This window comes from Salmo salar, chromosome 13 (assembly GCF_965601325.2).
Source record: "Salmo salar chromosome 13, fSalSal1, whole genome shotgun sequence".
Classification (NCBI taxonomy): domain Eukaryota; kingdom Metazoa; phylum Chordata; class Actinopteri; order Salmoniformes; family Salmonidae; genus Salmo; species Salmo salar.
This window is the reverse complement of record NC_138303.1, coordinates 35,049,272-35,062,141: the sequence shown is the minus strand read 5'-3', so window position 1 is coordinate 35,062,141 and position 12,870 is coordinate 35,049,272. Positions and strand designations below refer to the sequence as shown.

Sequence of the window (12,870 nt, the reverse complement as noted above, 5' to 3'; positions counted from 1 at the left end):
CAGATTCAACAGAAGATCTCTTTGTTTCTTGGGACCTAGAACAAGCATCTCTATTTTGTCCGAGTTTAAAAGTAAAACATTTGCCGCCATCCACTTCCTTATGTCTGAAACACAGGCTTCCAGGGAGGGCAATTTTGGGGCTTCACCATGTTTCATCGAAATGTACAGCTGTGTATTGTCTGCATCGCAGTGAAAGTTAACATTATGTTTCCAAATGACACCACCAAGAGGTAAAATATATAGTGAAAACAATAGTGGTCCTAAAACGGAACCTTGAGGAACACCAAAATGTACAGTTGATTTGTCAGAGGACAAACAATCCACAGAGACAAACTGATATCTTTCCGACAGATAAGATCTAAACCAGGCTAGAACTTGTCCGTGTAGACCAATTTGGGTTTCCAATCTCTCCAAAAGAATGTGGTATCAAAAGTAGCACTAAAGTCTAGGAGCACGAGGACAGATGCAGAGCCTTGGTCTGACACCATTCAGATGTAATTTACCACCTTCACGGGTGCAGTCTCAGTGCTATGATGGGGTCTAAAACCAGACTGAAGCGTTTCGCATTCATTGTTTGTCTTCAGGAAGGCAGTGAGTTGCTGCGCAACAGCTTTTTCTAAAATTTTTGAGAGGAATGGGAGATTCGATATAGGCAGATAGTTTTTTTTATATTTTCTGGGTCAAGGTTTGGCTTTTTCAAGAGAGGCTTTATTACTGCCACTTTTAGTGAGTTTGGTACAAATCCAGTGGATAGGGAGCCGTTTATTATGTTCAACATAGCAGGGCCAAGCACAGGAAGCGGCTCTTTCAGTAGTTTAGTTAAAATAGGGTCCAGTATGCGGCTTGAAGGTTTAGAGGCCTTGATTATTTTCATCAGTGTGTCTAGAGATATAGTATTAAAAAACTCGAGTGTCTCCCTTGATCCTAGGTCCTGGCAGTGTTGTACAGACTCAGGACAACTGAGCTGTGGGGAAATACGCAGATTTAAAGAGGAGTCCGTAATTTGCTTTCTAATGATCATGATCTTTTCGTCAAAGAAGTTCATGAATTTATCACTGCTGAAGTGAAAGCCATCCTCTCTTGGGGAATGCAGCTTTTTTTCGTTAGCTTTGCGACAGTATCAAAAATAAATGTAGGATTGTTTTTATTCTCCTCAATTAAGTTGGAAAAATAGGATGATCGAGCAGCAATGAGGGCTCTTCGATACTGCATGGTACTGTCTTTCCAAGCTAGTCGGAAGACTACCAGTTTGATGTAGCCCCATTTCCATTCCAATTTTCTGGATGCTTGCTTCAGGGCCTCGGATATTTTCTGTACACCAGGGAGCTAGTTTCTTATGACAAGAGCATATGACTGCATCTAGGGTATTACGCAAAGTTAAATTTAGATCCTCAGTTAGGTGGTTAACCGATGTTTGTACTCTGACGTCCTTGGGTAGGCGGAGGGAGTCTGGAAGTGCATCTAGGAATCTTTGGGTTGTCCGAGAATTTATAGCACGGCTTTTGATGATCCCTGGTTGGGGTCTGAGCAGATTATTTGTTGCGATTTCAAATGTAATAAAATGGTGATCCGGTAGTCCAGGATTATGAGGACAGGACAAAACTAGGTCCAGAGTATGACTGGCAGTGAGTAGGTCCGGAGACGTTGGACAAAACCCAATGAGTCGATGATGGCTCCGAAAGCCTTTTGGAGTGGGTCTGTGGACTTTTCCATGTTAATATTAAAGTCACCAAAAATGTGAATATTATTTGCCATTACTACAAGGTCAGATAGGAACGCCTGTAAACGGTAGCTATAAAAAGTGATTGCGTAGACTGCATAGATTTCATGACTAGAAACTCAAAAGACGAAAACGCAGTCATTTTTTTGTATATTGAAATGTTCTATCGTGAATGTTAGCAACACCTCCGCCTTTGCTGGATGCGTGGGGGATATGGTCGCTAGTGTAACCAGGAGGAGAGGCCTCATTTAACACAGTAAATTCATCAGGCTTAAGACATGTTTCAGTCAGGCCAATCACATCAAGATTATGATCGGTGATTAGTTAATTGACTAACTGCCTTGGAAGTGAGGGATCAGCCCTATTTTTAGATGTGAGATATCACAATCTCTTTCAATAATAACAGGAATGGAGGAGGTCTTTATTCCAGTGAGATTGCTAAGGCGAACACCGCCATGTTTAGTTAAGCCCAACCTAGATCGAGGCACAGACAGTCTCAATGGGGATAGCTGAGCTGACCACTGACTATGCTAGTGGCAGACTCCACTAAGCTGGCAGGGTGGCTAACAGGGTGCAGGCCAGGCAGCGGGCTATCTCAGTGTGGAGCTAGAGCCCTGTCTATGTTCATAGATAAGATGAGAGCACCCCTCCAGTCCGTCACTCCTCAGCAGGCCAGGCTTGGTCTTGTTTGTGGGTGACCCCCATAAAGAGGGCCAATTATCTACAAATGCTATCTTTTTTGGAGGGTCAGAAAACAGTTTTCAACCAGAGATTGAGTTGTGAGACTGCTGTAGATCTCATCACTCCCCCTAACTGGGAGGGAGCCAGAGACAATTACTTGATGCCGACACATCTTTCTAGCTGATTTACACACTGAAGCTATGTTGCACTACCGAGGTAAAGACAGTTTCAAGTTGGATATTCAACAGATATTCTCGCTTTCAAACCTCAATAGCTTTCAAACCACTTGAGCCACAGACTCCAAATAAGTGTCATGGTGTTGGAAAAATTGCGCACAACATTGCACAGGTCTTATTTTCATAATTTGGACATTAATTCGCTTTCCAAAGCTAATAAACATGTGGAAATGTGAGCAGCATTTTGTATTCCTAGTTGAATTAGTTAGGGAGCGTAAACAAAGTACAAAAAATGTTTTACATTCGAATTTCAATAGCTCCTTGGTCATGTGACCTACTTGACTCAAACAAGGTTCAGAATGTCCACTGAATACCCTTTTATATTGCACACCCTTTAGTTTGTCAATTTTCATCTCACAAGATTTTACATGAATTTTTCAGAATGTTGAATTTCAATAGCTCCTTGATCATGTGATCTAGAGACTTCAAATAAGGTTCAGAATGTCCACTCAGTGGGCCTACACATTGCACACCCTTTAGTTTGTGCATTTTCATCTCACTTGATTTTACATGAATTTTTCAAAATGTAAAATTTCAATAGCTCCTTGGTCATGTGACCTAGTGACTTCAATCAAGGTTCAGAATGTCCACTGACTACCCTTCTATATTGTGTAACAGTGTAAGTTCCATCCCTGTCTTCGCCCCAACCTGGGCTCGAACCAGGGACCCTTGCACACATCAACAACTGACACCCACGAAGCATCGTTACCCATCGCGCATCAAAAGCCGCGGCCCTTGCAACGCAAGGGGAAACCCTACTTCAAGTCTCAGAGCGAGTGACGTCACTGATTGAAATGTTATTAGCGCGCACCACCGCTAACTAACTAGCCATTTCACATCGGTTACAATTGCACACCCTTTAGTTTGGCCATTTTCATCTCACAAGATTTTACATGAATCAATAGCTCCTTGGTCATGTGACTTCAAGCAAGGTTCAGAATGTACACTCAGTGGGCATACACATTGCACACCCTTTAGTTTGTCCATTTTCATTTCACATGATTTTACATCAGGTCATGTGACCTAGTGACTTCAAACAAGGTTCAGAATGTCCACTCAGTGGGCCTACACATTGCACACCCTTTAGTTTGTCCATTTTCATCTCACAAGATTTTACATGAATTTTTCCAAATGTAAAAGTTCAATAGCTCCATGGCCATGTGACCTAATGACCTCAAACAAGGTTCAGAATGTCCACTGACTATGCCTTCATATCGCACACATATCTACTTTCATCTCATGCTATTAGACTTAAATCTGTAACCTTTGCAGGCCTTCATTTTACATGGGTGTTAAAAAAAATGTGGGGGGAAGTTAACAAATGTCCCAGCCTCGCAATAACTATCTTTCACATGGACACTGAAAAGATCCGCAAATGGCTGTATGTGGTATGGATCAAGGACAGGAGAGGTGTTCGAACAGAGGTGCTTAAAGGAAGGTGCACAGGTAGGCCTGTGGAGAAAAAAAACTATATTTCATATGCTCTTTTTAATCACAGTAATAGGCAGTGATTTGTCAGTCAGAGTGAGCTTGTGAACGTGAAATAATCCTTTTCATAGCATCACTTTCATATACTGTACATTAAGACAAATCCTTCTACGTTGAGTATTAGAACGCAGTTTACATAACCTGATAATGACTTGATATTTGAGTGCATTCACAACAAGCCACCTGCAGACAACTTACAAAATGCAATAGTGCATTTGAGGGTTTGTTTTTCTGATGAAAATAGTTATTTGATGCATGGCCTACTATTTCTAACTGGAAAAATTAATTCCTGTCTTTTGTGAGTAAAATCCTTTTTCCAAAATTGATTTAGATACATTTTTGTGAAGAGGTATGAGGGTTGTGATATGGGTCATTTAATAGTAAAATCATTTAAGGGATCAATACATTTCTATATTGCTTCCCCAGTATCGGCATGAACCATCAGGCCAAGTGTTTTTGGTTGACCCTGCTGGACAGAAAGAGAAGGAGGAATCGGAACACGCTGCATTGAAATTCAGGTCTTAGTTATTCCATTGTGCTGGATCTAATACATATTAGCCTTTTACATACATTCATAAGTGTAATAATTTTTTATGACATACTGTGAAAAACTCTCTTGGCTGCTGGCTCTGTCACTTTCAGACATGCGCAGAGCAGACTGAAAGGGGAAGGGTAGCTCTTGACTTGAACCACAGCGGTTCTCTGTAAAGAGAGAGTAATCCAAAAGGCACAGACACACCGCTTGACTTTCAATTGGCACCCTTGACCTGTATGTATTCTCTCCTGATTGGCTCTGTGGTTCAAAGTCTGGCAGTCTGACTAAAGTGCCAGAGGTAAGAGGAGAGACATCCTCCCTTGTATTTATGGGAACAAATATTTCCTAACACTTTGGATCGAATTCTTGGACAGTTAGAAGACTGTTGAAGATCAATGCAAAAAATAAATAATTACTAATTACTGTCCATGAGTAACCTCAACCTTGTGGGTCTGTGGGTGTTTGGGCCAATAAAGTGCCAACTCAATTCTACCACTGACTAGTCACTCATGCCCCTATGAACGGGGACACAGGGCAATAGTTTTTAATCTAAACCAGCCCTTTTTTTTACTGGAGTACACTAACCCCTAATTGGGGCTCTTTTCTTGACACAAAGTAGCAGTTTACCAGATAAGTCAAGAAGATCAAAAAGTAGATTGTTGTAAGGGTGTATTACATCCTGTGCTGGCCCCATTGTCATATCCATTCTGGATTCTGAGTGGTAAAATCAGAGCTGAAAAATGCCTCTATGTATGTGTATACATTTTCTGCCAAGACAGAACTGCCAAAGGGGGTGGAGTTGCAATCTACTGCAGAGACAACCTGCAGAGTTCTGTTATGTTATCCAGGTCTGTGCCCAAACAGTTCGAGCTTCTACTTTTAAAAATCCACCTTTCCAGAAATAAGTCTCTCACTGTTGCCGCTTGTTACAGACCCCCCTCAGCCCCCAGCTGCGCCCTGGACACCATATGTGAATTAATTGCCCCCATTTATCTTCAGAGTTTGTACTGTTAGGTGACCTAAACTGGGATATGCTTAACACCCCGGCCATCATACAATCTAAGCCAGATGCCCTCAATCTCTCCCAAATGATCATGGAACCTACCAGGTACAACCCCAAATCCGTGAACTCGGGCACCCTCATAGATATCATCCTGACCAACCTGCCCTCTAAATACACCTCTGCTGTCTTCAACCAGGATCTCAGCGATCACTGCCTCATTGCCTGCATCCGTAATGGGTCCGCGGTCAAACGACCACCCCTCATCACAGTCAAACGCTCCCTAAAAAACACTTCAGCAAGCAGGCCTTTCTAATCGACCTGGCCCGGGTATCCTGGAAAGATATTGACCTCATTCCGTCAGTAGAGGATGCCTGGTTATTCTTTAAAAGTGCTTTCCTCACCATCTTAAATAAGCATTCCCCATTCAAAAAATGTAGAGCCAGGAACAGATATAGCCCTTGGTTCACTCCAGACCTGAATGCCCTTGACCAGCACAAAAACATCCTGTGGTGTACTGCATTAGCATCGAATAGTCCCCGCGATATGCAACTTTTCAGGGAAGTTAGGAACCAATATACACAGGCAGTTAGGAAAGCAAAGGCCAGCTTTTTCAAAGAGAAATTTGCATCCTGTAGCACAAACTCAAAAAAGTTGTGGGACACTGTGAAATCCATGGAGAATAAGAGCACTTCCTCCCAGCTGCCCACTGCACTGATGCTAGGAAACACTGTCACCACCAATAACTCTACGATTATCGAGAATTTCAATAAGCATTTTTCTATGGCTGGCCTTGCTTTCCACCTGGCTACCCCTACCCCGGTCAACAGCTCTGCACCCCCAACAGCAACTTGCCTAAGCCTCCCCATTTCTCCTTCACCCAAATCCAGATACCTGATGTTCTGAAAGAGCTGCAAAATCTGGACCCCTACAAATCAATTTTACATTTTATAAAATCATGTGAGATGAAAATGGACAAGCTAAAGGGTGTGCAATGTGTAGGCCCACTGAGTGGACATTCTGAACCTTGATTGAAGTCACATGACCAAGGAGCTATTCAAATTTAACATTTTGAAAAATTCATGTAAAAACGTGTGAGATGAAAATGGCCAAACTAAAGGGTGTGCAATATAGAAGGGTAGTCAGTGGACATTTTTAACCTTGTTTGAGTCCAGTAGGTCATATGACCAATGAGCTATTGAAATTCAAAAATGTAAATAAATAATTTTAAATAGTGCAAGATGTAAATCGACCAAAAAAATGTGTGCAATGTGTGTCTATGCCATCGGGTAAGCTAGAACAAGTTTTGAAAGTTTAGGAGTAATGGTTAAATAGCTATTGAAATTTGAAAATTTTAATTTGTCACTATGTTGACGGTCCCTAACTGCTGTTGGTGGAGGTAAGTAAAACTACAGGCGAATATCCAACCTGAAACCTTCTTTACCTCGGTTGTTGCACTTGGTGACCTCTGATTGTTTCATCCTAACATCGTTGGTGCCGACGTGGATAACAATATCCCTATACTCGCCAGTTTTAGCCTTAGCCAGCACCATCTTTAGATTAGCCTTAACGTCAGTAGCCCTGCCCCCTGGTAAACAGTGTATGATCGCTGGATGATTATTTTTAAGTCTAATACTACGGATAATGGAGTCGCCAATGGCGTTCAATTTGTCAGAGCTAATGGTGGGAGGCTTCAGCGTCCCAGATCCCGTAACGGGTGGAGGTTGAATGAGCGACAACGGTTGAGCATTCCTACAACATTTCCTTCCAGAAGCCATGAGAAAATTGTCCGGCTCCGGGGACCGTGCGAGGGGATTTATACTACTATCTGTACTTACTGGTGGCACAGACGCTGTTTCATCTTTTCCTACACCTAAATTACCCTTGCCTAACGATTGCGTCTGAAGCTGGGCTTGCAGCACGGCTATCCTCGACATAAGGCGATCGTTCTCCTGTATATTATGAGTACAGCGACTAACATTATGCCTTCTAATTGCAATGTTACTACTAGCTTCGGCTGGTGGAGGTCATGTAGAACCATGTCCAGTTAAAGCTTTCGGGGTGAAAAAGTTTAATGAAAAAGCAGTCGAGCGTAAAACCGTAAAGTTAGCAGTGATGGTAAAAGTAATAAATGGCTCAATCTACCTCTCTCTGCTTAATGTTATATAAGCTGGACAGAACATGTTTTTTTACTTTTTTTGTCACTATTGTCCAAAATGTTGGTTCTTTGCTTTTAAATTATTACAGGAATATGTGTTAATCAGAGACTTACTGGTTGTGAATTGGTGGACAATGTAAAGCAAGGCTAACTCATGATAAAGGAAGTGTTCAATGGAATTGATGGAGGTGTTCTGAACTTCAACGAACTGCAGTACAATTACCATCCTAAGTGGCCAGAACTTGAGTTTAATCAACAAAGGACACAGTACGTTCAAATGGGTCTTGACAAGGTTTATCTCCCTATTTGCATTAAATCATTCAAGGACTACCTGAAGAAAGAGGAGAAGCTCGTCATGAGAAAAGGTAGGCTTTGTGGACTATAAAAATAAATAGTCATGCCAATGCATAAACAATAGAACCAAATATTATTGGTCATTATTATACCATGTGTAAAAAGCATCAGGAATACAACCGGAGAAAATCTACAGTTGATCCATTGATACACATTTCCTCCTCAGTGAGTCCTAGAGTAAGATTCATTTCAAAAGAAAGCACAGATTCTGAAGGGGCCAAAATCACCTGCCTGGCCTTTCTACCCCCGCCACATCAACCTCACCCTGCTGAGAGATGGCCAGCCTGTGGCAGAGCATGAGCTCAAAGGGGGGCAATTTCTGCCGAAGTGAGATTGGACGTACCAGCTCAGAAAGAGTCTGCCAATCACTGTCCAGGACCTGTGAGAGAGAGACACAACTACACCTGCACTGCCAGTCACATCAGTATGCACAATAAGCTGGATGTCAGTTGGGGTAAGACTAGGAGCCAAGGGATGCTCTGAGATACAGTATCATCAGATGATGTGGTTTTTAGCAACCATTATGGTCCACCTCTGTTAGAGGTTACAAATTACAAAGTTGTACCAATAATAAATATTAGTCATGTAATACTGTCATGTATACATCATTTTTCCAATTTAATGTAATGATAATATTGTGTTTGTATTCATTGACAGATCCTGATACTAGCCCAGATAGCGCCTCCATCATTCCAGTCGTCCTGGTGATGGCAGTCGTGATAATTCTGATTGGGAGCCTTGTTGTTTTTGGCATGTGGAAGTGGAAACACGCAGGTGAGTTGGGTTAGAAGAAGAGAATGGTGGTTACAGATGCAGAAAGTATTTGGATGCTGATAACTTCTGTATTTGGAGTGATGGGTTTCATTGGTTGAACTAATGCAATAATTGATTGAATAAGGCTGCCCTCTTCAGGTGGAGAATGGTCTTACATGGACATATCATCCATGGATTGATGAGGCATTGAAAAACTGTGGTTGAAAGAGATGGGGCAAAAGGAGTGGCTAATACGTCTGGCTGCACATCTGACTGGCTGACTTACTGCAAATTAAGAAATTATGTGACTGAACTCAACAAAAATAAGAAAAAATTGTATTATGAAGTCAGATCAATGATATAAAGAATTATGGATTTTTTGTTGTTGAGTACTTTAAATAAAATTATAGGCAGACAGACAAATTCAACTCCATCTTTCATTGAATCAGATGGCTTATTCATCACAAAACTATTTGATTTTACCAATAATTTTAATGATTACTTCATTGCCAAAGTGGGGAAATTTAGGTAGGAAATGCAAACAACGAACAGTGAGCCATCTTATTCATGCATTAAAAAACTAAGTACAGTGCAGTTTCTTGGCAATTTCTCGCATGGAATAGCCTTCATTTCTGAGGACAAGAATAGACTGACGAGTTTCAGAAGAAAGTTCTTTGTTTCTGGCCATTTTGAGCATGTAATCGAACCCATAAATGCTGATGCTCCAGATACTCAACTAGTCCAAAGAAGGCCAGTTATATTGCTTCTTTAATCAGAACAACAGTTTTCAGCTGTGCTAACATAATTGCAAAAGGGTTTTCTAATGATCAATTAGCCTTTTAAAATTATAAACTTGGATTAGCTAACACAACATGCCATTGGAACACAGGAGTGATGGTTGCTCATAATAGGCCTCTGTACACCTATGTAGATATTCCATAAAAAAATCTGCCGTTTCCAGCTACAATAGTCATTTACAACATTAACAATGTCTACACTGCATTTCTGATCAATTTGATGTTATTTTAATGGACAAAAAATGTGCTTTTCTTTAAAAAACAAGGACCCCAAACTGTTGAACGGTAGTGTACATGTCAGCAACTATAGCTAATGAGGTCACTGAAACCCTTAACAAGGAGTTGCAAAAAGTTTTAGAATGGATGGCCAGTAATAAACTGGTCCTGAACATCTCTAAAAGTAAGAGCATTCTATTTGGTACAAATCATTCCCTAAGCTCTAGACCTCAGCTGAATCTGGTAATGAATGATGTGGCTGTTGAACATGCAGAGGAGACTAAATTACTTGGTGTTACCTTGGATTATAAATGGTCATGGGCAAAAGATATAGATTCAATGGTTGTAAAGATGGGGAGAGGTCCGTCCATAATAAAGAGATGCTCTGCTTTTCTGACACCGCTCCAAAAAGCAAGTCCTGCAGGCTCTAGTTTTGTCTTATCCTGATTATTGTCCAATCATGTGGTCAAGTGCTGCAAAGAAAGACCTAGTTAAGCTGCAGCTGGCCCAGAACAGAGCAGCATGCCTTGCTCTCCATTGTAATCAGAGGGATAATATAAATACTATGCAACTCTTGGCTAAGAGTTGAGGAGAGACTGACTGCATCACTTCTTATTTTTATAAGAAACATTAATGTGTTAAATTACAAATTGTTTGCCTAGTGAATTTACACACAGCTCTAACACACACACTTACCCCACCAGACAAGCCACCAGGGGTCATTTCATAGTCCCCAAATCCAGAACAAATTCAAGAAAGCGTACAGTATTATATAGAACCATTTTTGCATGGAACTCCCTTCCATCTCATATTGCACAAATGACCCGCAAACCTGGTTTCAAAAACAGATAAAGCAACACCACACGGCACAAAGCCTCTCCCCTATTTAACCTAGATATTTTGTGTGTATGTATTGATAAGTAGGCTATGTGTGCTGTTTTTAAATGTATGTAGTTCTGTCCTTGAGCTGTTCTTGTCTATTAATGTGTCATGTTTTGTGTGAACCCCCGGAAGAGTAGCTGCTGCTGCCTTCGCAACAGCTAATGGGGATTCTAATAAAAATCGTTTACAGAATGATTATCTTTTAATGTTTAGCATCTTTATCAACAATGTATCATTTGTGGGCAATATGACATGTCCTATTGGTGATCTACCTGTGTCAATGTGTTTTTCTAGGCTTTCCTCCATTTTCTGGACATATATACTCTGCTGCCAAAGATACTTGTAAGCATGTTAAAAAATGTTTTCGCCACTGGCACAGGGCGCCAGTGGCGAATTTGCCAATCTTGGTGTTCTCTGGCAAATGCCAAACGTCCTGCACGGTGTTGGGCTGTAAGCACAACCCCCACCTGTGGACGTCGGGCCCTCATACCACCCTCATGGAGTCTGTTTCTGACCGTTTGAGCAGACACATGCACATTTGTGGCCTGCTGGAGGTCATTTTGTAGGGCTCTGGCAGTGCTTCTCCTGCTCCTCCTTGCACAAAGGCGGAGGTAGCGGTCCTGCTGCTGGGTTGTTTCCCGCCTATGGCCTCCTCCACATCTCCTGATGTACTGGCCTGTCTCCTGGTAGCGACACAGCAAACCTTCTTGCCACAGCTCGCATTGATGTGCCATCCTGGATGAGCTGCACTACCTGAGCCACTTGTGTGGGTTGTAGACTCCGTCTCATGCTACCACTAGAGTGAAAACACCGCCAGCATTCAAAGGTGACCAAAACATCAGCCAGGAAGCATAGGAACTAAGAAGTGGTCTGTGGTCCCCACCTGCAGAACCACTCCTTTATTGGGGGTGTCTTGCTAATTGCCTATAATTTCCACCTTTTGTCTATTCCATTTGCACAACAGCATGTGAAATGTATTGTCAATCAGTGTTGCTTCCTAAGTGGACAGTTTGATTTCACAGAAGTGTGATTGACTTGGAGTTACATTGTGTTGTTTAAGTGTTCCCTTTATTTTTTTGAGCAGTGTATATACAATTTCATAAGACAAATCAAATACAATGTTAAACAATAAGTCCATCCATTGTATTGCACCATGAACTTTTAATGATTGCTACAGTCCTCATTTAAGTCTGATATCTGTAACTGTAGCCTATTACCTGTAGTGTATTGCCAGTCTTGCCGTGTCTGCCTATTATCAAAAAATGACCACAATGGAAATAAGTCCAATGAAAAATAATCTATAATTGTATTGTGTTAAATTTGATACCGTAAAATGTAAATAATAGTAAATGTACTGGCTGTATAGTATGTGTTTCTTAAATTGTCAAATAAATCAATCCATGCTTATTCATCTGAAATGGTTCAGAATTATCTATAATTGATGGAGGTGCAAGTTGACAATAAGGCTCAACACCCCCCATCCAATTTGAATCACTGTATGCTCTCGCTGAGTATGTGGCAGAAGTTAGATAGTGTATCACTGACCTAAGTATCCTAAAACCACAAAGGAGGATTAAGCCACCACTAATTTATAGGGATTATGCCTGTGTTATTTTGGTTAATCGTTGACCTGAAAATAGGACAAGAGTAGGACTGTACTACACAACTGCTCATGTCACTCCGAAAGGTTTATCTACTACTTATATGCCCATAGATAAAAGTAATTACTGAGAATGTGTTGCTCTCCTCTCTCTGACAGAGAGTGTATGGTTAATGATTTCCCATCAGCCCTCCTCTCTCCAGAACAGCATTCCTGCTATTCTCCAAGCCTCTGTGTGTGGAAATACATGCTATTCTGGAACAGCAGAGTGCACCATGTACACCAAGACGTGTGTCAATAACACACCTCAAATAAGTCTCCTTTTATTCATTCATGTTTACACAACATATTTTATTGTATATATAATACGTTTCCTGTTCCTATTAGCCTATTTGTTAGTGTGTTTAACATTATTCATGTTGATAAACAAATTATCTTCCTAATAGTGTG

The 12,870-nt window shown here is 41.1% G+C and overlaps 1 pseudogene across 1 annotated transcript; it reads left to right on the top strand.

Moving 5' to 3' along the window:
* The first annotated feature begins 3,989 nt into the window (after positions 1 to 3,989).
* LOC106566928 (major histocompatibility complex class I-related protein 1-like) lies at positions 3,990 to 12,238 on the top strand (annotated as a pseudogene). The gene is made up of 5 exons (XR_014379938.1): positions 3,990 to 4,083; positions 7,908 to 8,183; positions 8,339 to 8,626; positions 8,830 to 8,946; positions 11,115 to 12,238. The product of XR_014379938.1 is annotated as a major histocompatibility complex class I-related protein 1-like (transcript).
* The last annotated feature ends 632 nt before the right edge of the window (positions 12,239 to 12,870 follow it).